Here is a 23060-nt window from a genome sequence, read left to right as displayed (position 1 = left end):
TGCAGATGACACTAAACTGGGAGGAGTGGTTGATACGCTGGAGGGTAGGGATAGGATACAGAGGGACCTAGACAAATTAGAGGATTGGGCCAAAAGAAATATGATGAGGTTCAACAAGGACAAGTGCAGAGTCCTGCACTTAGGACGGAAGAATCCCATGCACTGCTACAGACTAGGGACCGAATGGCTGGGCAGCAGTTCTGCAGAAAAGGACCTAGGGGTTATGGTGGACGAAAAGCTGAATATGAGTCAACAGTGTGCCCTTGTTGCCAAGAAGGCTAATGGCATTTTGGGTTGTATAAGTAGGGGCATTTCCAGCAGATCGAGGGATGTGATCATTCCCCTCTATTCAGCACTGGTGAGGCCTCATCTGGAGTACTGTGTCCAGTTTTGGGCCCCACACTACAAGAAGGATGTGGATAAATTGGAGAGAGTCCAGCAGAGGGCAACAAAAATGATTAGGGGGCTGGAACACATGACTTCTGAGGAGAGGCTGAGGGAACTGGGATTGTTTAGCCTGCAGAAGAGAAGAATGAGGGGGGGATTTGATAGCTGCTTTCAACTACCTGAAAGGGGGTTTGAAGGAGGATGGATCTAGACTGTTCTCAGTGGTAGAAGATGACAGAACAAGGAGTAATGGTCTCAAGTTGCAGAGAGGAAGGTTTAGGTTGGACATTAGAAAAAACTTTTTCACTAATAGGGTGGTGAAGAACTGGAATGGGTTACCTAGGGAGGGGGTGGAATCTCCTTCCTTAGAGGTTTTTAAGGTCAGGCTTGACAAAGCCCTGGCTGGGATGATTTAGTTGGGTTTGGTCCTGCTTTGAGCAGGGGGTTGGACTAGATACCTCCTGAGGTCCCTTCCAACCCTGAGATTCTATGATCATTAGGACCCATGTTGCTCTCAGGACTTCAGTGTCCTCTTATGGACACAGCCCTCTGGCTGTGCCCCACTCAGATCTCTCCCCCTTGCTGGGGGGGGGGGGTGTCCTCTACCCAGACAATTGCCTCAGTGGCCAGCTGCAGTCCAGGGTGTAGCCACCTGTGTCAGTGGCTACTGAGGCAAAAGTTGTGAACCTCCAACCCTGCCATCTGTTTCCCTGGACCATTTCCCAACAGACCTAGAACCTTCCTCCACCTTTGTATCAGGGCCTTAGTCTGGCAGTAGTCAGCCAGGAGGTCACTCATGCACCTCTTACCCCAGCACTACTCTGATCACGATACCCTCCCGGCTCCTTCCTTCCTGGCAGCCAATCCTCCCTCTTCAAACTCCAAGGAATGACTAACTGTTGCTGTGCTGAGCAGCTCTTTATATATGGGCTGCTCCAGCAAGCCTTCTCCTGATTGGCTCTCCCAATAAGCCCTTTCTTGATAGGCTGGGTTCTGCACAGCCTCTTCAAGGCTGCCTTAATCTTTCTTCTGCTTGTTTGGGGCAGACAGCCCACCACACATGGAAAGTGGCAAATGAGAAGTCTGGAGCTGAAGGAAAGGTTACCATGACTCAGAACTGAGCCGAGGTTGCTGCGACTGAAACACAGATCACTAACCATTATATGATCACAGTGACTGGTGGGAGAGGCACATGTTAGAAGCCCTCTGTCTACTCAGCTGTGACTTTCTGTGCACAGAGAGCCAAACACCTCAAGGTCTGCAAGTCTTGAGGGAAATGGGGAATGTCTGTACTTTAGAATTTGCAGGTGTTGACTTGAACCATCAAATGAAACAGTTGCAAATACCTTCTTTGGGCAGGCACCATGGCTTAGCTGGCTAAAGCACCTGTTTAGTAAACAGGAGATCCTGGGTTCAACTCCCAGTGGTGCCTTGGTGTATAGCTTTTGTCTCCTCTGCTCACATTTTCCTGGGTCTTCCTAAGAAACAGAAGAGGCCTCCCTTGGTATCCAAGTCATTGCTTGCTAAGGAAAGGGCTTCTTTGGAGAGAAGCATTGGAAACAATCAAATCACAAACCTGGAGTTGATGAAAACGCTGTTATGACTGGCATTGGCATGGCGGTTGCTTCGACTGCAATTGCTGCAACACAAGAGCCTGCGCCACACATCCTTGTGATTCCCTGGAGATGTTCACACACAGATGTCATGTCACCTTCCTTTTGATTGTCATTGATGAAAAATGGAGCGGTTGGGAGAAAAGTCCCAGAGAGTCGCACCGTGGCTAAGCTGGGTGACTCACCTGCCAGGTAAAGTGGAGTTAGGGATGCAGCTCCCAGTAGTGCCTTAACAAATGTGTCTGCTCTTCCCACCTTTTGGTGAATCTTTTGCAGAAACAGAGAAGACTGCCTCTGCCTTGCAATGCAAATGCTTGCAAAAGAAACCAGTTGTTTTTTCTGACAAGTGTCAGAAGGAGGCACATAAGAAATGTGGAGACAAGGAAAAGGTCATCGTAACTCAACTTGCATCCATGGCTCTTGAGGCCAGAACGCAGAGCACTAAGCACTGTATGACCACAACAAAATCTAATCATTACACCTTATTACACTAGGCAGTAGTTAGGTCAAGAATTTTCTCATCCTACTGGATGTTACCCTCCTTAATACATAGAATTCCCCCTAAAACCTGGATTACTGTCCCCAGATGACCTTCATTTTCTCAGGATTCCTGCTGCTTCCAGCATAGGTGGGGGAGGAGAAAGGCAAAAACATGATGCCACAGTCTCCTATTTTATATCCTTAGTTCAAGAGTCTAGAAGACACTTGCCCAGACGTGTCCGGGTGAGTCACTAGGTTGGGGAATCCTCCTGGTGTGGTCTTGTGCAACTGAGTCATAGACTTGAGCGGTCCCCACAGTGTTGTGTTTGGGCATCTGTCACTGAATTGGAAATCCCTTAATTACAATTCCTCTGCTGATTCATGGCTGTTGAACACCCTCCTCGGCAGGGGTCACTAGCAAAATTATAGCCTATTTCAGTAACAACCATACAGCAAAATGCATAACTTCACACACCCTCATGCTATACATATTTGGACAGAATAACCGATTTCAGCAGATCATGACTTTTCATATGATAACTTGCATGGAATGGTTTGTAGGACATATCACAGCCATATATGAATGATGACTATGTGAGCTACAGGGAGCTATTTTGAAGTACATCATGTCACAAAAGCCTCTAGAGACTGGCCTTTGGGAAGAGCTGGCTGAAGAGCCTTCTGAGTAACTGAGAGATCCAGGCTTGGCCCTGCCAGTTTGTGCTTGCGAACTAAACTTGTCCGTTGGGCTCCCTTTTTTGTGTCTGTTTCGCAGAAACAGAGCAGAAGTTCTTGGCCAATCCTTGAAAGTGCTTGTTCAAGACACAGAGAGCCTCTGTGCTGGGGCAGGGGTAGGGGTGCAGGAGGTGGTCGGGGGTGGAGGTGCTTACCTCGGGCAGCACAGCTCCCAAAGTGACTGGCACACACTCCCCTCCGGCAGTGGCTCCTAGGCAGTGGGATACGGGGGCGGGTCAGCTGTGGAGTTTGCACTCAGGGCTGCAGGAATATGCCGGCCACTTCCAGGAGCAGTGTGGCAGGGAGGGAGGGGGCAGAGTGGGCAGGGAGGCGCCTTAGCGCTGCTGGCACATCTCCGTGTGTCACTTGGGGAGGCATCAGGTCTCTGTGGGCTGCCTGGGGCAGGGGCAGTGGCCGAGGGGGCTCGGGCCACCCCTTTGCCTCCTCTCTCCAGGCTCCCAGCCCATCTTGCCGGCCGACAGGGATTTTAGGGTGCAGCAGCGCAGGGAGCAGGAAGGGCGAACCACAGCGGCTGCCTCCCCCACCACATGCAGGAAAATGGCTTGACCTGCTGGCCCCATGGACTAAGGCACCAGGCCTCCAGCTTGCCCCATTCGACCCAATGGGTTGATCTTGTGGCCAGAATTATTTGCAGTCGGGATTTCCCCCAACAGTGCCCCACAGGGGTCCAGGGTCAGCTCCAGCACAGGCCACACAGGAAGGCTTAATGCTCAAGCTGCAGCACATGCTGGGCAGGCTCTAGGCCAGGCTCCCCGTGGCAGGAGAGAAGAAGACGACTGGGCCCCTGGAGGCGCAGGCTGGGGCTTCCTGGATCCCATTTGCTCACAGCCAGTGCCCTGCCCCCACTCCCAAGTCATTAATGGCTCCCCCAGGTCAGCCAGAATGGAGCAGCGGTTTTCACTCCACCAAGTCCACTTATGGCTTACAGGCAACTCCCAGACCCACCATCTCGGCCAGAAAGGAGCCCACTCAGCCTCGCCATTGCTGCTTTTCCTTCCCCCCAGAACCCCCCTTCTCCTGGGCTGCAAGGAGCCATCCCTGGGAAGCCAACAGGCAGGCACAGGGGTCTGTCTCCCAGCAGCCAACCGCACCTCCATGGGTTTGGCCCTCAGAAGGGCAGGCGGGGGGTTTCCTGGATCCCAGTTGCTCACAGCCAGCCCAGCCTCCACCTCTAAAACCATCAGTCATGCCCCCAGGTTGGCCATAAACGAGCAGCCATTCTCCACTTGGACTCAACTTTGCTTGTTTTCCTTTCACCCAGAACCCCCCTTCTTCTCCTGGGCTGCAAGTAGCCACCCCTGGGAAGCCAACAGGCAGGCACAGGATTCTGCCTCCCAGCAGCCAACCGCACCTCCCTCGGCTTTGCAGAACGAATGGTGACGCTCTACTAACCCCATTTAGCCGCACTGAGGCGCTTAGCTTCTGCCCTGCCTTCCTCAGCTCGACTTTCCTCTTTTCCCCCATTCCTGCCTCACTTCCTCCTTTGGCAAGTCACGCCGAGGAGGCCAGCAGGAAGAGCCGGCCTCCACCGGCCAACCTCCAACAGCAGAGGAGGCCAAGCCACAAGCCTCCAAAAGGTGACACGCCGCACTCCTCTAGGTTCTCCAGCCTGATGTAAGGTGCTTTCTCCGCTGCTGTCAGCACCTGTTGCATCGCAGGCGTATATGAACAAAGCTCTTCAGTCAGTTTGATTGGATAGCAGAGTCATTTATTTCTCTCCAGCATACATCTTTATACTCTTGAAGCAGGCAAGCAAGCAGTTGCTAATTGGTTAACAAAATTAACACAGCCGCAGCTGTAACCCCATAGGGTAATTATCATCCTAACACCTGTTTGACTTATCATCCTATTTACAATTAGCTGGCCGCTCAAGGCCAGCCCTTTACACACAGTTCCCAGCGTAATCGGCTCGTCCCAGAAGCCTAAACAATCTCAGCATTTCACATTCCATTCCCAACAAGCACCCTCTGTCATGCGGGGGTTGGAGTTATCCCAGGGACAGGCCAACAGGAGAAGGAGGAGGCCTTCCTGAACAGCAAGGGGATCTGGGAAAAGGAAGCCAGCATGTTTCTGCACCAGGGATCTTTTGTGTGTTAGGCAAATGCGATAACCACTACACTACAGAAACTCCATCTACTTGGCTGTTGCTCACCCTGGCACAGACCGATGGACAAACCTGGAGAAAGTGGTGACAACCCTTCAATAGGTCAGCTGGCAGAGCAGAGGACTGGAGCGGGCACTCAGGAAGTCGTCCTTACGTCGCCCTTGTGACTCAAGCTTGAGGGAGAGCTTCTTTTTCTTCCCCTTGCTGACAAAGAGCAAGAGAAGAATGAAAGGTCAGGTGGGCCAACTCGGTGCAGAAGCCCATGCTGTCTTTTCCTGCTGCATAGCCTGAAATGAGGGACTCGTGGCAGTTAAAGGAACTGCTGCACTTTCAGAAAACATCCCACCCGTGCACACAGAGGGACAGAAGAGCCTGTTAGTCTAGCACGCTCCCAACTGAACTACTTCAGCAGCTGCTCAGTTTCTTTTTGACCTCCTGCTTTTCTGTCTGGGATGTTGTTGTCAGCTGTGGCACAGAAAAAGGACGTCATTGCGAGTGGCCCATGAAGACAAGATTCACTTTTGCCTTCCTTGCTCGGCTTTACTTGCTTCCTCGCCCTATTCCTGCCTTAGTTCCTGGGTTACCTGAAGGCGACGGGGGGCCAGCAGTACCAGGAGGAAGTTGGGCAGCTAGACCTTGGTGGCAAAAGTCCTGCCGCCACTTGCCACCCCACTCTCTTCTCCCAGCGTCACATATTGGCCACCAGGGACTTGGGGCCCAGCAGCGCAACGGAAGGCAGTGGACAGAGCCACCCTCGCCTTGAAGCTCCGGCTCGTTAAACCACATCTTCAGTCGCTGATGGCCAATGAGAGACCGACATCGCTTGCTATTTTAGCATTTGGAAATGCCATTGGTCAGTCATTGGATCTCTGTAATGCTGTTACAGAACAAATGAACACAGAATCTCAGTGTGACATTCTATACCTTTGGGGGAGCGGCTGTAACCCCCATAATCCTCATTTTCATGTCTTCGTGATCTTACATAGAGAGCATGACTTGTAAGGTATCAGGGAAAGGATATGATCTGCTGAAAGTCATTTCTCTACCCATAGATGTAGACCATTCATGCATATGAAGTTATGAGAATTGTGCAGTGTGGTTGTCACTGTGCTGTAAGGTGGTGGAGTCAGCCAAATATTAGCTCCCCAGTGGCAACAGCAAGGAAAGTAACCAACACCCGGACAGGGTGTCAAACAACCCATCGACAGCCATTGCCCAGCAAGGGAGCTACAATGCAATGACTCACCTGCATGAGGACACCCCAGGGGAATTGCTCAGACTTGCTTGGAGAGACGCAGTGATGCTCACCTGACTCTGAAGGGGGGAGGGGGGGCAAAGCCATGAGGGAAGAAAGGACATGATAAAAGGAGAGACATTCGCCAGGCTTTATCTCTCTCTGCCACCTGCGTCTACAGACACCCCCACACCAAGCACCTGAAGCGCTGATGAAAGGGGAGAGCCTGGCTGAGAAGCCACCAGCCAGCCTGTGGTGAGAAGCATCTGAGTTTGTAAGGGTACTGAAAGGGTTAAGATCAGCTTAGAATTAAAAGCAATGAGGAGTCCGGTGGCACCTTAAGGACTAACAGATTTATTTGTGCATAAGCGTTCGTGGGTAAAAAGCCCACTTCTTCAGATGCATGGAGTGAAAATTGCAGATAGAGGCATAAATATAGATTGGAACATGAAGTGACGGGAGTTACCGTACAAGGGGAGAACCAGTGTTGAAGGCTAATTCAGTCAGGGTGGATGTGGTCCTCTCCCCATAATTGATGGGGAGGTGTCAATACCAAGAGAGGGAAAATTGTTTTTGTCGTGAGTCAGCTACTCCCAGTCCTTATTCAAGCTCAAATTAATGGTGTTACGTTTGCAAATCAATTGTAACTCTGCAATTTCTCTTTGAAGTCTGTTTTTGAAGTTTTTTTGAATGGCTACTTTGAATTATTGGGTGTGAATGTGTAAATGTGCTATTGACTATACAAGTCCCATATGGTCTCATGATCTGGATTCCTGGTTTTCACCCAGGTGGCCTGGGTTCAATTCCCAGTGTGGGAATAATGCAGAGCTTTTGCTCAGAGGGGAGGCAGGAAATGAAAGGAATGGGAAGGGATCCTGCCAGCAGGGGAGTTGGACAGTGTTGGAAGGGGACCCCAGAAGTGGGGGTGGGGCAGTGGTCTGGGGGGGAAACAAGGGAAGGATCCCAGCTCTGTGGGAAGTTGACATTCTGGAGAGCACAATTTTTGTGTAAACACACAACCCAATGGCAAAATCTTTCCATCGATAATCATCAAAACTAACAGATGGTGAAAGTAAGAAACATGTTACTTGAGAACTTATCCTATTCTAATCCTCTAGGGTTCCCTTTTGCCTTAGGCACCACCACGTGGGCATTTCATATCCCTCATTTTCACACAGACACACAATTTCCTTTGCACAGATCCATGAACAGCAAAACCTCCCTCTGTCTATTGTCTGAGCCAGGGCATTCGATTCCAATGAAACCTTCTCTCCTGCAATGGCAATGGTCAGACAGAGGGGATGCGTCCACCTTCCCCCTGGCAGTGAGATATTCACTCTCCTCTTCATGCTGCTGTTGTTATTCCATGAGTCAGCAAGGGTGGAATAAAAAGCTGAGTTTACTCCAGGGTGAGGAAAGAAAGGAGCCACCAATGCCCTCAAAAATCTCAGTGCCCAGAGAAAACCTGCCTCTGTTATTGGACTCCCAGAGGTGCTGGCGATACAATGGGAAAAGGGACTGTCTGAATTGCCAAGGCAGGGAATGAACAATCTACAGCAACATCATTAACCACAAACACACTCTAATCATGCTCCAGCCAGTAGGGAAATGGGCAGGAACTCTGGCTGTTCAGCCATGGCCACACGTACAGAGCTGCACAGCAGTGAGTGTGCTGGGGAAGCTGGTCTGAGCAAACAATTTGTAATGACCCTTCAGTGAGAACAGAACCAGAGTGTAGAAAGGCCCCTCTGTTAACTGGTTGTGGCTGAGGCCTTAGGTAGCTGGGCTAGAAAACCATGGGTGTCTTTCTGTGAAAGTTTGATCCTTGCCAGCTAGGCAAGGCTGGTGTGTGGTGTCTCCATGGCTGCACTTCCAGGGTCCGATCACAACAGTGCCATAGGGAGCCAAGCCTAGACATATTCAGAGGCTAAGGCCAGGTCAATGTTTCAAACAGTGAGTCTATGCTGCTGCAGCTCAGTAATGGAGATGCTCTGTGCCAGGGTTTCTCAAACGTCCTTTCACTGCAACCTCCTTCTGCCAAAATAACTTAATACGTAGCCCTGGAAAGAGGGACCAAGCCCCTCCACTCAGGGAGGGGGGGAGTGCCAAAGACTGAGCCCCAGTGGGGGGAGGGCAAAACCAAAACCTGAGGGATTCTTCCGTGGGGGGGCTCAGACTTTTGGCTTCAGCCCCAGGACTTAACAAGTCTAATGCCAGCCCTGGTGACCCCATTAAAACAGGGTCACGACCCACTTTGCAGTCCTGACCCATAGCTTGAGAACCACTGCTCCATGCTGCGGGGGGAGAGTTTTCCTGTTGGTGTAGTCAATCCACTTCCCCAGGAGGTGGCAGCTCTGTCATGGGGAGAAGCTATAGCAGTGGGGGTGCAAGCTGTGGTGTTGACCACATTTAAGAAGTTTAATCAAACCCCATTTTTAAAACCACCTGTGGTCTGGGAATGGCAAAGGAGCTCGATGAAGCAGGGTCTGTCCTTCAAAGTCCTGGAGATCACGATTCCATACTCCTGTTGTAATGGGGGTACAGCTCAGGGGTAAAGTGTTTGATTGCAGATCAAGTGGTCCTTTGTTCAAACCCAGGTGCCCTCTTAAAGAAAAAAAATTTCATTTCCATTCTCCATTATGTTCAGGAGCTCCACCATACGAGGATGCTTGAAATGAATGTGAACACTCAACATTTCGCTGTCCAAATGCAAAAAAAACCTAGCAAACCTGTCCATCAGCTGAAATCAGTTCCAGTCCTCTAAGTGTCTAGTTTATGTTTTCATCAATTAAACAAAGGTATCATTCCCTGAAGCAGAGCACAAGTTTGAAATACAGGCAGCATAGAGCCAATATTCATAATGTCAACTACAAAAAATGATACACACCTAGAGAGAGCATCATTATAATCAGCCAATCAGAACCTCTCCACAGACCCCTTACACGACCACTTCTCTGTAATATTGGCTGCAAATATAGAACAGTGGTCGCAATGGTGATCTCTACAGTTACAGATTATGTCAATAACGTCAAAGGAGGTGACACAGCATCAGAGAGACTGATACTGGAATACTGCCTCCAGTTTTGGTGTCCTCGTTTGAAAAAGATGTTGTGAAATTGGAGCTGGGGCAGCAAAGAGCCACCAAATGTTCTGAGGGCTGGAGAAAAATGCCTTCTAGTGAGCTATTCAAAGAGCTCAACCTGATTAGCTTATCAAAAGATTGAAAGGTGACTTCATTGAAGTGCTGAAGTGCCTTAATGGAGAGAAAAGATTGGGTATTAAAGGGCTCTTTAATAGAGCAGAGAAAGGCATAAGAAGACCCAATGGCTGGAAGGTGAAAAGAGACAAATTCATATTACAACTAAGGCACAAAAATTCAACAGCGAGGATGATTCACCACAGGAACAAGCTACCAAGGAAAATGGTGGATTCTCCATCTCCTGATGTCATTTAATGAAGACAAGATGCCTTTCTGGAATGTGTTTGCCCCAAAAGTAGCTCTTGTCTCATACAGGAGGCCTGTGATATGCAGGGGGTCACATTAGATGCTCTAATGGTCTCTTCTGGCAATAAAGTCGACTAATTTCTGAAAAACTGAGTGTAGCACTGGGAGCAGCGTCTGATGTTTCCCTAGCCGGCTTGCTGCCTAGAACGAACGCTCCTTGAGTGGGGTGATCCACAGGGAGTAGCTCAAACCTGCAAAGTGCCTGGCCAGGGGCAGGACATCGGCACAGCAAGGGAGGGGTGTGGCAGTGACATCACAAAGGCCTTTTGCAGGACCTCAGCCTATTGGTCCAAGGTGGTGGGGAGGTGGTGACCTCACAGAGAGATGCTGTCATCAGCCAGGCAGGACAGGGGCGAGGGGCCAGGGAAACCTCAGAGACCCCTGTGGCTTTGCTTCAGCAAGTCTCCTTCTCCAGGTCTCTCTCTGAGGACTGAGGGAGTATTCGGGTTCACGGATGTGAGCGCCAGGAGGAACCTCTTTCGAGTTTTCTCCTTCCCTTTTAGTGATTTTACTAGAAAACAGCCGTCCCTGTTTAGAAGGTAAGAGCCTCCTGGAGGTTTGAAACCTGTTCAGTCTGATCCATCTGGTGACAGCTGAATTCTAGGCATGGAAAACACGAGCTTAAGGAGGCAGAATTTTATTGCACACCTGGGATTTTGTCCCTTAGAATCACTGGGGACATTAGGGTTTGTCCTTTTTGTTTCACCTTTTCCTCCATCCATCCCTCCCTCCCTCCTTTCTCTTCTTCTCTTGCTATACGGCTCCTGTGCTCTGTTCCCAAAGTGTTCTGCAGCAGGGGAGGGTCTCTGGTAGTGTGTGTGTGTCACTGGCATATTGGGGTGATGCTGAAATAGGACAGAGTAGAGGTGGCATTGTGGGGCTGGCGTGAACCTTATCTCTTCATTTCCCCTTCCAAGAACTGAGGGGACAGGAACCCTTACCCAGCGAGGTCACAGTCTCATAGTTCTCCTGCATGACATCCCAGTAGAGGGCTCTCTGAGCGGGGTCCAGCAGAGCCCACTCTTCCCTGGTGAAATGCACAGCCACCTCCTCGAAGGTCACCGGCCCCTGAAAGAGCAAGAGTCCAACACTCAGGACCTCTTTCCCCACTCACAGCCCCACTATTTGTGGCAGAGAGGAGCGAATCAAATGGAAGCTCTGGGTGGATCCCACTCAACAGAGTCCCACCCCCACCCCGCTCAGCGTATCCAGCAAATACCAGTAAAATCACTGAAAGGGAAGGAGAAAACTCGAAAGAGGTTCCTCCTGGCGCTCACGTCCGTGAACCCGAATACTCTCTCAGTCCTCAGAGAGAGACCTGGAGAAGGAGACTTGCTGCAGCAAAGCCACAGGGTCTCTGAGGTTTCCCTGGCCCCTCGCCCCTGTCCTGCCTGGCTGATGTCAGCATCTCTCTGTGAGGTCACCACCTCCCCACCACCTTGGACCAATAGGCTGAGGTCCTGCAAAAGGCCTTTGTGATGTCACTGCCACACCCCTCCCTTGCTGTGCCAATGTCCTGCCCCTGGCCAGGCACTTTGGAGGGTTGAGCTACTCCCTGTGGATCACCCCACTCAAGGAGCGTTCATTCTAGGCAGCAAGCCGGCTAGACAGGGAAACATCAGACGCTGCTCCCAGTGCTACACTCAGTTTTTCAGAAATGAGTCGACTTTATGGCCAGAAGAGACCATTAGAGCATCTAATCTGACCCCCTGCGTATCACAGGCCTCCTGTAGGACACAAGAGCTACTTTTGGGGCAAACACATTCCAGAAAGGCATCTAGTCTTCATGAAATGACATCAAGAGATGGAGAATCCACCATTTTCCTTGGTAGCTTGTTCCTGTGGTGAATCATCATCGCTGTTGACTATTTGTGCCTTAGTTGTAATATGAATTTGTCTCTTTTCATCTTCCAGCCATTGGGTCTTGTTAGGCCTTTCTCTGCTCGATTCAAGAGCCCTTTAATACCCAGTCCTTTCTCTCCATTAAGGCACTTCAGCACTTCAATGAAGTCACCTTTCAATCTTCTTTTGATAAGCTAAACAGGTTGAGCTCTTACAGTAGCTCACTAGAAGGCATTTTTCTCCAGCCCTCAGAACATCTGGTGGCTCTTTGCTGCCCCAGCTCCAATTTCATTGATGCCATGTCACCTCCTGTGACATTACTGACATAATCTGTAACTGTATAGATCACCATTGCGACCACTGTTCTATATTCGCTGCCAATATTGTAGAAAGGCTGTTGTGTAAGGGGTCTATGGAGAGGTTCTGACTGGCTGATTATAATGATGCTATCTCTAACTGTGTATCATTTTTGTAGTTGATGTAATGAATATTGGCTCTATGCTGCCCTTATTTCAAACTTGTGCTCTGCTTCCAGGGAACACCCCAGCCAGACAAGTTGGTGTCAGTTCTGCCTAGCCTGCTTGGTGGCCCATTACGGACCATCAGCTCTACAATTGACCCACTGAGAAAAGGCAGATACACCTTGTGACTCAGCAAGCTATGCAAGGACCTGCCTATGGACAGAACTCTAAGGTTTTTCTATGCCATGTGCTTAGGGAGACGTATTTTCCATGCCCTGGTTCCTCGCTGACCCAGAGAGAACAAAGGAACACGAGAACAAAAACCTTCCCCCGCGGATTTGAAAGTATTTTCTTCCCTTATTGGTCCTTTTAGTTATGTGCCAACCAGGTTATCTGAGCTTTTTAACCCTTTACAGGGTATGTTATGCTATCTGTAGCTATACGTTTATGACACCCTGTAAATAGCAATCTGCAGAATCTGATCCTGAGAAAGGGCAGGGTGAAGGGAAGTGGCTTCAGCAGATTTACTGAGCATGCTCAGTTTATGTGAACATGCTCAGTGCACCATAAGTAGCAAATTCCTACACACAGCAGTTTCTCACACTGCACCTGAGGCAGCATGAGGCCGGGGCTCCATCGCTGTCCAGACCCCACCCAAGAGCAGATCCCCAGGGGCTGCAAGACCCTCAGCTTCTGGGACCTGTGTGTGGAGTCTCTCTTCTGCCCACCCAGGGCTGCCCCTGGGGTCCCTCTGGCCCCTGGTGCCTGCGGCCCCTGGCCGGGGGCAGCAGAGCCTGGGACTGGGTCCAGCTGGAGAAAGTCCCCACCTCGGATGGGCACAGAAAGTGCTTCAGTGAACGTCTGTCCCTGGAGCAGCCCCTCTGGCACCGCTGCAGCAGCCCGGAGCTCAGCCCCGGCTCCCAGCGCACACTGGAGGCAGCAGCACCAGCAGCGTCTGGTACCTTACAAAGCCCGGCCACCAGGAGCTGCCCCACGGCTCTTTTCCTTGTTTTCCCTGCTTCCTTCCTACCAGCCCCCCACTGCTCCAGCCCCTTCCTGGCTCCTTCAAGCCCAACCCAGGCTGCAGCTGCCGCACTCACCGGGCCAGGGACTGTCTGAGGTGGGAACTAGCCCCATCTCTGCTCCTCCTCCTGCCCCTGTGTGTCCCAGAGCCGCTGCAGGGACTGACCCGCACCCAGGCTCTCGCTCCTATTAGCGCTCACAGGGGCCAATCCAGCTACGGGCGAGTGAGCGCCCCTGGGAGCAGGGAAGTGACCACGTCTCCCTGCCAGAGGGTGGTGGAGGGGGAAGAAAGGGAAAGAGGAGAGACTGAAAGGGGATAAGGAGAAATAAGTGAGGAAAGCAGCACCCAGCTCTTTTCTGCTGCATCACCCCTGAGCAGATTGCTCCTGAGCTCTGGGTAAATAGCCCCCCCTGTCTCCCAGATCCCCCTGCTCCCAAGGCAATGCACATAGAGATTTTTCACCCAGGCCTTGCAACCCAGATTTACCCAGCTGAATATTTCAATGCTGAAACCTAATCATTGCTGACATTTAGCCCACAACCTCAACGCTAATTACAGTTTTCTCCTTAGATTTCACTATTCTGTAGCTAATACTTCTCCTCACCCTCTCACCCCAAAACACATACAGACCTTAAGAGACACATTAGTAAAAGAAGTTCAGACAGCTCTCGCTGAACAATACACATCTGACCACTCAATTCCTTGCGATGCTTGCACAGGTGAGGCGCATGCGTTCAGTCATTCCATAGGGCAGGGTTTTAAGGCTATTAAGATTTGGGGAACTATTCTTCCTAGCATCTTCCTGTTGTAGATTTCAGAGGTGTTCACACCCTCACCGAGCCACACTGTTACACCCCAATCAAATAGAAAGACCGGGAGTTCTCCAACTTCATAAAAAGAAACAGACAAAAAATAGAAAAGGGAACAAAACGTTTCTAAGATAATAAGGGGTTGGATCTCTGCACCTCTTGGGCTTTGGATTCGCCCGGAGTAGGAACTGTAGCTGCAGTTTAGGAACCAGGTACTGGCATAGATTTCCTCTCTCTCAAGTGCAGGGCGTGACCTATGTCTCATTCTCTCTGTCTCCCATCAGGTGATGGGACAGTGAGTGAGAATGAGGAGGGGAAACCCCAGCAGGAAGATGCTGAGGAATTAGAACCACCTGTGCTCTATTTTCACACTTTCTAATTTTTCAAAGAAGCAGGAGGCAGAGAGGTGATACAAATGCATTAGACTCAAGAGAAAAACTAACGACAGGTCTACACTAGGAGGGGGGATCGATCTAAGATACACAACGTCAGCTATGGGAATAGCAGAGCTGAAGTCGACGTATGTAGGTCGACTTACCTCGGCATCTTCACAGCGCTGAGTCGACTGCTGCTGCTCCCCTGTCGACTCCGCTTGTGCCTCTCGTGGTGCTGGAGTACCAGAGTCGACGGGAGAGCGCTCAGGGATTGATTTATCATGTCTAGACTAGATGCGATAAATCAACACCCCAATAGATCGATCGCTACCCGCTGATCTGGTGGGTAGCATAGACCTGCCCTAAGAGACCAAACCATAGACTCTGGACTCAGCATTCAAGTATCCTGCAGTCTGAACTTCGCATCTGATACCTCATTGGCTACCATTGTTTGGCCAGCAAGGAAGTGCTCCTTGTCCAACAAGGCAGCCAGACTGGGACCCATAGGCATGGAATGGCTCTGAAGGAATCAGCTGTTTCTCTCTGTACTTCATCTAACTTTGGAGCCAGATGGTAAAAGACAGTTGTGCCCAGTTTAATCATGGCGTCCTTTAGGAATGTGATCAATGCCACTTAACTAGGGAGCAGGATTCTAAAAACACCATAGCTTCCATATCTGGGGTGAAAATAACCACCACTACCTGCAGTTTCTACCTGAGTTCTTGTCAAATCTTTGACCTTACTTGGAGTAATTTTACACTTCTCTGGTGTAGAATTCTTCACCGACCACACAACAGATCAGTAGCGACAGTGAGGTACAACTCCCCCTACTGTGCCCTTTTATTTCTTTAATCTGGTGGCACAGATTTAAATTAGGGACTAAATTCAGGTGTGACTTAGAATCCCTGTAAGACAACAAATGTCAGGTCTCTATTAAAAAGAGGTATCTTTCTGCAGATATATCACATTCAACATGGGTTTCAATTTCTACACATTTGCAGCATCTCCCAGGGGTGAGCTAAACAGAAATGTCACCTCCATTTTTCCCCATCTCTACCTAGATAGGGATTGCATTTCCCAAATAATAGGCAACATGCACCTGATTAGGAAGGAGATCTCTTCAGGAGCGACAGGGCCTGGGCCACAACGGCTTTGGGAGCTCAATGCATGGGTATTTTGCTTAGTTCCAAGTCATTTACTAGGGTATCATCTTCCCAGCCCTTTAGAAAACAGATTGACCTAACCAACTGCACAACAGGGGGATTGGGATGGTGATGGGGAATAAGGGAATCCCTCTGACTTACCCTATCTCCTTCTATTGTTACAGAGGGTGAAATGACATTTTCCCCTATCCCTGCTTTTTGTTATAGTTCAATATATTTTAAGTGAGGAAAATGGAAGTAAAAATATCTGCTCTGCAGAACAACCTGAAGCAACATCAGAATAACTGGGAATGAAACAATTGGTTCCCAAAGGGGGAACCCGATGACTAACAATTGCTTTGAAATGGGGGAACAGTATAACCGTGATGCTCAGGGTTTGTTTAGACTAGGAAAAGTGATGGAGTTTAGGTCAGGTCAAGGGGAAAGCTAATGCCAACCACTGCACCTGGGCTGCATCTGCACAACAACTCTTTTTACACCAAGATCACTAACTTGAGCAGCCAACGCCATGTACAGCCCTAGTGGATGTCAGGCACAGGTAGTTTTTGCCTCAGTGTAGCTTGTTGGGAATCAAACCTCTCTCCCACCTAGAGCTGATGGAGCTTGGCTGTTCTCAGTGGTAGCAGATGACAGAACAAGGAGCAATGGTCTCAAGTTGCAGTGGGAGCCATCTAGGTTGGATATTAGGAAACTAATTTTGCTAAGGTGGTGGTGAAGCACTGGAATGGGTTACCTATGGACATGGTGGAATATCCATCCTGAGAGATTTTTAAGGCCTGGCTTGACAAAACCTGGCTGGGTTGATTTAGTTGGGGCTGGTCCTGCTTTCAGCAGGGGAATGGACTAGATACCTCCTGAGGTCCCTTCCAACCCTGATATTCTATGGTTCTATGACATACACTCCTACGACTCAATAGAAAAGATCATAGGACTGACCCCAAAGAAGGGTGAGCTGGAAAAGGCAGAAGCAGGCAACTCATCTGGGGGAGCTGAGCTACTACGGTGAAGATGGTGCAAAGATCACTATGTGGGAACTAGCAAATGTGATTTAAAAAAAAAATCTTTGCTCAGCCCTAGTCAAGGCATTTATTACAGTTCTCTCTTACGTGGATTTTCTGATGCCTGATAAGGTGTGAGCTCCAACTGAAGCTTTTCCCACACTCAGAGCACGTGTAGGGTTTCTCTCCTGTGTGGATTCTACAATGTGTGATAAGGTGGGAGTGCTGACTGAAGCTTTTCCCACACTCAGAGCATCCATAAGGTTTCTCACCTGTGTGGATTCTCTGATGTGTGATAAGGGCAGAGCTTTGATTGAAGCTTTTCCCGCATTCGGAGCACATGTAGGGTCTCTCTCCTCTGTGCATTCTCTGATGAGTGACAAGGTCTGAGCTCCCATTGAAGCTTTTCCCACACTCATGGCATGTGTAGCGTGTCTCTTCAAAGTTGATTCTCTCGTGTGGAATAAGGTCTGAGTGGATACTTAAGTTTTCTTCTGACCTCTGCTGGGTCTCGCAGGCTGTTTCTTTTTCTGGGAGTGCACAACTCCCGGAAACATTCCCTTTGGATCTTCCTGATAATGTCCCCTGTGGTTCTACTTGTTCAGCATCTTCCTTATGGGGTTTCTGCTCCTCATTCTCATTCACCATCCCAACACCTGATGGGAGACAGAGAGAATCCAGACATAGGTCACTCCCTGCACCGGAGAGAAAGGAAATCTCAGAGAGAGGAATGGAAAAAGGGATGAAGAAACCAAAATGTGTGGGAGAGATCAAACCGATCAGGAGCTGGTTTTCCCCAAACCCTTCCGCAGAAGAGAGAGGAAGGGATCAGTTTTAGTCCGCATCTCACCAGAACACTCTGGGGAAAGCAACATTGGGCAGGGACCTGCTGCCACTTGTCAGAGTATAGGTGGGAAGCCATGAGTCACATCTGCCTAATGATTCCACATCTGCAGGGAACAATCCTGAACTTGGAAAGCTCACACAGGGTCTTTGTAGGGCATCCCAAATGTTTCCTGAATTCAGAGACAGTTTTTGAGTTGGTTTAACCAATTCCCTACCTGTGAAGGCAGCTCTTGGGAGCACTTCTTTCTCAGAGCCCTGGAGATCTGGGACCCACGGCTCTTCCTCTCGTTCCAGCTGCGAGATCACATCAGGTTTGGAATCTGGAAGCCCTACTGCAGGCAAAGAAAACAAGGGAGGTCAGTGGAATTTGTGGGATACTTGTCACAAGGAATAGTCCATGGTTTTACCCCCAGCTCATTTTTAAGCAGTAACATCCCAAGGCCAGCTTCCTTGGCTCAAAATGGCAGGAGAGTTGTTAATCATATGCATTACCTTCGTGCCTAAGAACGAACTAACAGTGGGTCCCCATTGTGCTCGGCAAAGTGCAACAGAGAACAGTAGATGGCCCATGCCCTGAAGAATTTACAATCTAAATAGACAAGACAGACACAGAACGGGGGAAGGGGTAGAACCCACTATTAGAAGAGAGATATTCAGGCCTACCTGTAAAGCCTATAGTTTAAGAACTTAGGTGTATTTTTATCACTTAGCTACTTACAGGGGTATAAAAACAAAGAATCAAAATCACTGTCTGTATTTGTAAGGGCCTTCTCTTACTGTGACAGTCCGAGGCCTTGTTCTTAGGCTAAGGCCTTTGGCTAAGCAGCAGGGGCAGCCATAAGCTGGGAAGCGAAGGGTCACATCCTCACATCCCAAACCAGTCACACTGAAATAAGGTGCTATTGGGCTGTTAGGAAGATGATCCTGTCCTGATAGTGCCCATCACCACCAGATAAACAGATCTTAAGATGGTTAAAGAAAACTTAGTTTGACAGCAGCTGGTCTGGCAAGAAATCACTTATCAATGGTTGTGAAACTCATTTCTGTATTGCTTTATATTTACGTCTCACAATTTTCCATTGTTAATCTGTCTGGTTCTCTAATTGTTTCTGTCTGCTGTATAATTAATTTTGCTAGGTGTAAGTTAATTAGGGTAGTGGGATATAATTGGTTAGAGAATTATGTTTCAATCTGTTAGAATTGGTTCATTAAATTTCAGTACAATGATTGGTTAACGTATAGCTGAGAATATTACTATATAAACAGGATGGGGAAGAGAAATTGGAATCATGTTTGGTAACAGGGGGAACGTGGAACAGGAACACAGGCAAGGCTCTGCGGCATCAGAGCTGGGAAGGAAACACTGGGGAACAGACTCTATGGGCGTATAGAGATAAGCCCGACTGGTGTGAAGGGCTTCGGAATATGCTTGCTTAGAAACTAACCCCAATAAACGTGGCATTGTCTGCACTTCGGACTTCTGGTCTTTTGCTGCTTGCTGTCTGCGTAACAAGAACCAGGGAAGCGGGAGGCCTCTAACATAACTGACATGACCTGATAACTAAGAGGTGAGCTTTTAAGGAAGATTTTAATACACGTTGGAAATGATCAGGGATTCCCACGAGCACTGATGAGGGGACCATGCAAAATATGCATTTAGATCCTTGTCTTGTTTTATATCCTTTCCCCATTAGGCACACTGTCATGGATCCATGGGATCTGTGCAATGCCTGGGCTTTTAAACAGTGCTTGGGAAGCCTCGGGCTTCAACACTCCTACTTCAACCTGTGAGCTCTGCCAGCAGGTCCAGCTGAACGACACTCCTCTTCAGAGACTGTTCCTCAGTCAATGCACAGAGCAAGTTTTTGCTGTGGCACTGGGCAGACTGTTAAAACATAGCAGGGTTCATTAGTGAACCGAAACTCAGCACTGGAAAGTCCTTAGATTAGCACAGGGAAGCAAAGAAGACAATATAGTCCATACTGGCCAATGCCCTTGAGCCAGGCTGCTGTAGAAAACGCTTTGGTTTCCTTTAACTGCACCTGTCCATTTGTCTTTGCTCTGGTAGAGCTCCCTGCATCTGCGAGCCCAGTTCTTCCTGCTCCCAAAAATGTAACGAGTCCATGTGTGCTTCACTCAGCCAAGCGGAGATCCTCCCATGGACAGGTGACAATTATTCCCTTGTCTCTGTTGGGTATTCCACTGATGTAGGTTGGTCCCAGCCAGTCCTTAATGACCCATTCAGATCACCCAATGACAGCTACGTGACAAAACACCTCATGTCTCCTGCTCGTTCTAATCACAGCAATACCAACCACAGAGGGAAACTGAGGTGCGTATTGGCATCATACAAGCATCACCAAAATTCCCACCTCTCTCTCTCTCTCACATACACACACACACACACTGCTCACAGCCCCTGGAGAGAAAGCAACGCACAGGAACTGGACGTTAGTCCAGCGAACACAGTGGAGGACAAGCTGCAATCCTCAAACCCTGGTGAAAAAGGAGAAACATGAGAGTCCCTATCCATGCACGTGCCCGGGATGGCAAGCCGCGGGGGCCGCTCTGGAGGTCCCTGTGAGGGCGGCAGTCAGGCTGCCTTCGGCGGCTTGCCTGCGGGAGGTCCGCCGGTCCCGTGGATTCGGCGGCAATTGGTACATTATGTAGATTGATCCTTGCTGTGGAAGCAGGGAAAGAATTAACAAGGATTTGAAGGGAATTTTAATGCATGTCGGTCAGTTAGCAAGAGTTAGGCTAGCTGTGACCCTAATGACGTGAGATTTGTAGAAGCGAAGATAGTGTGAGGCAGAGAACGAACTGTGTGAAAAGTTATTACGACCTTGCAATAGATAACCAAATATGCAGGCTGGTGTCTTCTAGGGGTGAGACAAATAAGATAGCAGAATGGCTTATGTATAAACAAAATGCAGTTGTTGCTCTATATTGTCTTTCTGATTGCTAGTTATTGTCTGTAACAAAAGTATAAAGGCTTGCTGTAATTGTTTACCAGTTGAGAGACCTGTCCGGGGCTGGAGCGACCCTATGTCCTATGGCACTCTCTCCCTCCATTGTAATTACTGGAGAAATAATAAAGTATTTGATTTTGCTGCACCCAAAGAAAAAGCGAGAACTGAGTTTTTCTCCGACATTGCCTATGATTTCAATTATAACTGTCTCCATTAAATCAAGTTTCTGTGTGTTTCACCAAATTTCATCTTCTCAATTAACTGTGAGTAGCCATGTATAAGGGCAAGTTGTGCCCCCAACACGTCATCTTATAGGTGTAAAAATTGCACAGGCTACACCACCACCCTGTGACATCATCACCACCCTGTGACATCATCCCATAGCAGGGCTCCTACCCTGCCTGGGTAGGAGCCCTGCTATGGGAGGGAGGATGCAGCAAGGACTCAGGATCGGTGGCCGGGGTCTCTGTGCATAGAGATGGGGAGGGCGTAATGAGTGGGAGAGGGAGGTCAAGAGTTAAAATAATATTTGGGGAAAACATGTATATAAGTGAAACTGAACAGAAAGAAAACTGGAGTGGAGGCTCTAGAACAAGGTTTGGGTAGGGATTTGTGGTTAAAGGTCTGGGATCCCCCACAGCTCTGGATCCCCAAACCTCTCCTCTCTCCCACTGACCCACCCAACCCACTTCCTGAGTGCCCTTCCTCCACACTCCCCTCCCCTTCTTCCCTTTACTCTCAGCTGGCACCACCTCCCGGCACCTTGGGAGCATCTTCTGTTCCCTCCTCATCTCTCACAACCTCATCCCTCCTTTCTCCATCTTACCTCTAACCCTGCACACACCTTCCCAATGTCCAGGCACCACAGAATTATCTACTCCCCCCTTCTCCTCCTCTCACACGGCTCTGTTCTCCTTTCACCTTTGGGCTCCTGAATGACAACATTATACTCTCTTCTATCAAAAGAGGAGCTCATCTGACTGTTACACAAGCCATGCATTGGTCACACACCTATTTACTCAATTTAGAATTCTAGAGGAGGCATATTGTCCTCTTAAAATGAGGAAAAGGCATGAAACCTACAGTTATTAATGTAGCCAATAAGGACACATTAAATGCAATTTTAAAATGACTGATGACAAATGTCTAAAAATTATTCTAGTGGGTGGGAGATGAGGCAAAAAACAGGGGGCAAGGAAACTTGTCAAAACTTTTATGACAAATAAAGGTATAAAGTTATTACTACTCAGGTTCTTTAGAGACCCCACAGCTTCTAATAACCCAGGGGACAGGAACCCTTACCCAGCGAGGTCACCGTCTCATAGTTCTCCTGCATGACATCTCTGCAGAGGTCTCTCTGAGTGGGGTCCAGCAGAGCCCACTCTTCCCTGGTGAAATACACAGCCACCTCCTCGAAGGTCACCGGCCCCTGAAAGAGCGAGAGTCCAACACTCAGGACCTGCTGCCCCACTCACAGCCCCACACTCATGGGGCAGAGGAGCCAATCAAATGGGAGCTCTGGGTGGCTCACAGGCAGAGCCCCACCCCCACCCCGCTCAGAGCATCCAGGAAACGCCAGGGTGAGGGGACGAAGCGAGAGCCCCTTGTCTCTCCCAGCAGATCCATCCCCCCCTACTAGCCACAGACGCACACAGGAGATGGAGGCCCTGGCAGGTGCAGGGAGAGCTCGCTGGCAGGGAGCCCAGCGCTGTTCTCATGGTGAAGAGCTGGACGGGGCCAGACTTAGTGGGGGCAGATGACATGACGGTCCAGGGGGGCCTTGCTGAGGGGGTTCCTCCAGCAGGGGTGTCCTGTCTCTCCTCCCCCCACTTCTCTTCAGCTGTCTGCCCCTGCAGCTCTTCCTGCAGCCCTGCCCCCCCCCCACACACTTGGAGTTGCCCCCGGCCAAGCTGCTCCCAGGACAGAGCTGGCTCTAGACCCCAGCGCGGCAAGCACGCGCGTGGGGCGGCCCTTTCCTGGGGGGTGGCAGGCTGGGCCGGCGGACCTGCCGCAGTCATGCCTGCGGGAGGTCCACCGGAGCCCCGGGATGACCGGACCTGCCGCAGGCATGACTGCGGAGGGGGCGCTCGTCCCGCGGCTCCAGTGGCCCTCCCGCAGGCATGAGTGCGGACGGTTCGCTGGTTCTGCGGCTCGGCTGGACCTCCCGCAGGCATGCCTGTGCTGTGCGGGGGGGGTTGCTGATGTCGGGGTGGCCCCACCCTCCTGCCTCTGTGCCCAGTCTCTGCTGAGCTGAGGTTGGGGGGACAAGATTCTGTGCTGCTGCCTCTGGGTCAGGAGTGGGAGCTGCTGGCCCCTGCTGCCGTGGGAACGAGCCTTCGGACTAGTGAGTGCCGCAGGGCTGGAAGTGACAGCGGGTGTGTCTCACACTCCCCCCCACACACACACACCCCACCACAGACACTTCAGTTACTGTTGTTACTTCCTTTTACTTCCTGTCAAAATGCACAAAGTACATGTAGTCTCTGTAATTTTAT

General features: G+C 49.8%; 1 non-coding gene across 1 annotated transcript; it reads left to right on the top strand.

The window, feature by feature from the left end:
* Positions 1-1745: 1745 nt before the first annotated feature.
* Positions 1746-1819, top strand: TRNAT-AGU. The gene has a single exon. It is a non-coding gene; the product is annotated as a tRNA-Thr (tRNA).
* Positions 1820-23060: the final 21241 nt, after the last annotated feature.

This window comes from Mauremys mutica, unplaced genomic scaffold, assembly GCF_020497125.1.
Source record: "Mauremys mutica isolate MM-2020 ecotype Southern unplaced genomic scaffold, ASM2049712v1 Super-Scaffold_100090, whole genome shotgun sequence".
Lineage (NCBI taxonomy): Eukaryota > Metazoa > Chordata > Testudines > Geoemydidae > Mauremys > Mauremys mutica.
Note: the sequence above shows the minus strand (reverse complement) of the source record. Positions and strands in the feature narration are given on the sequence as shown.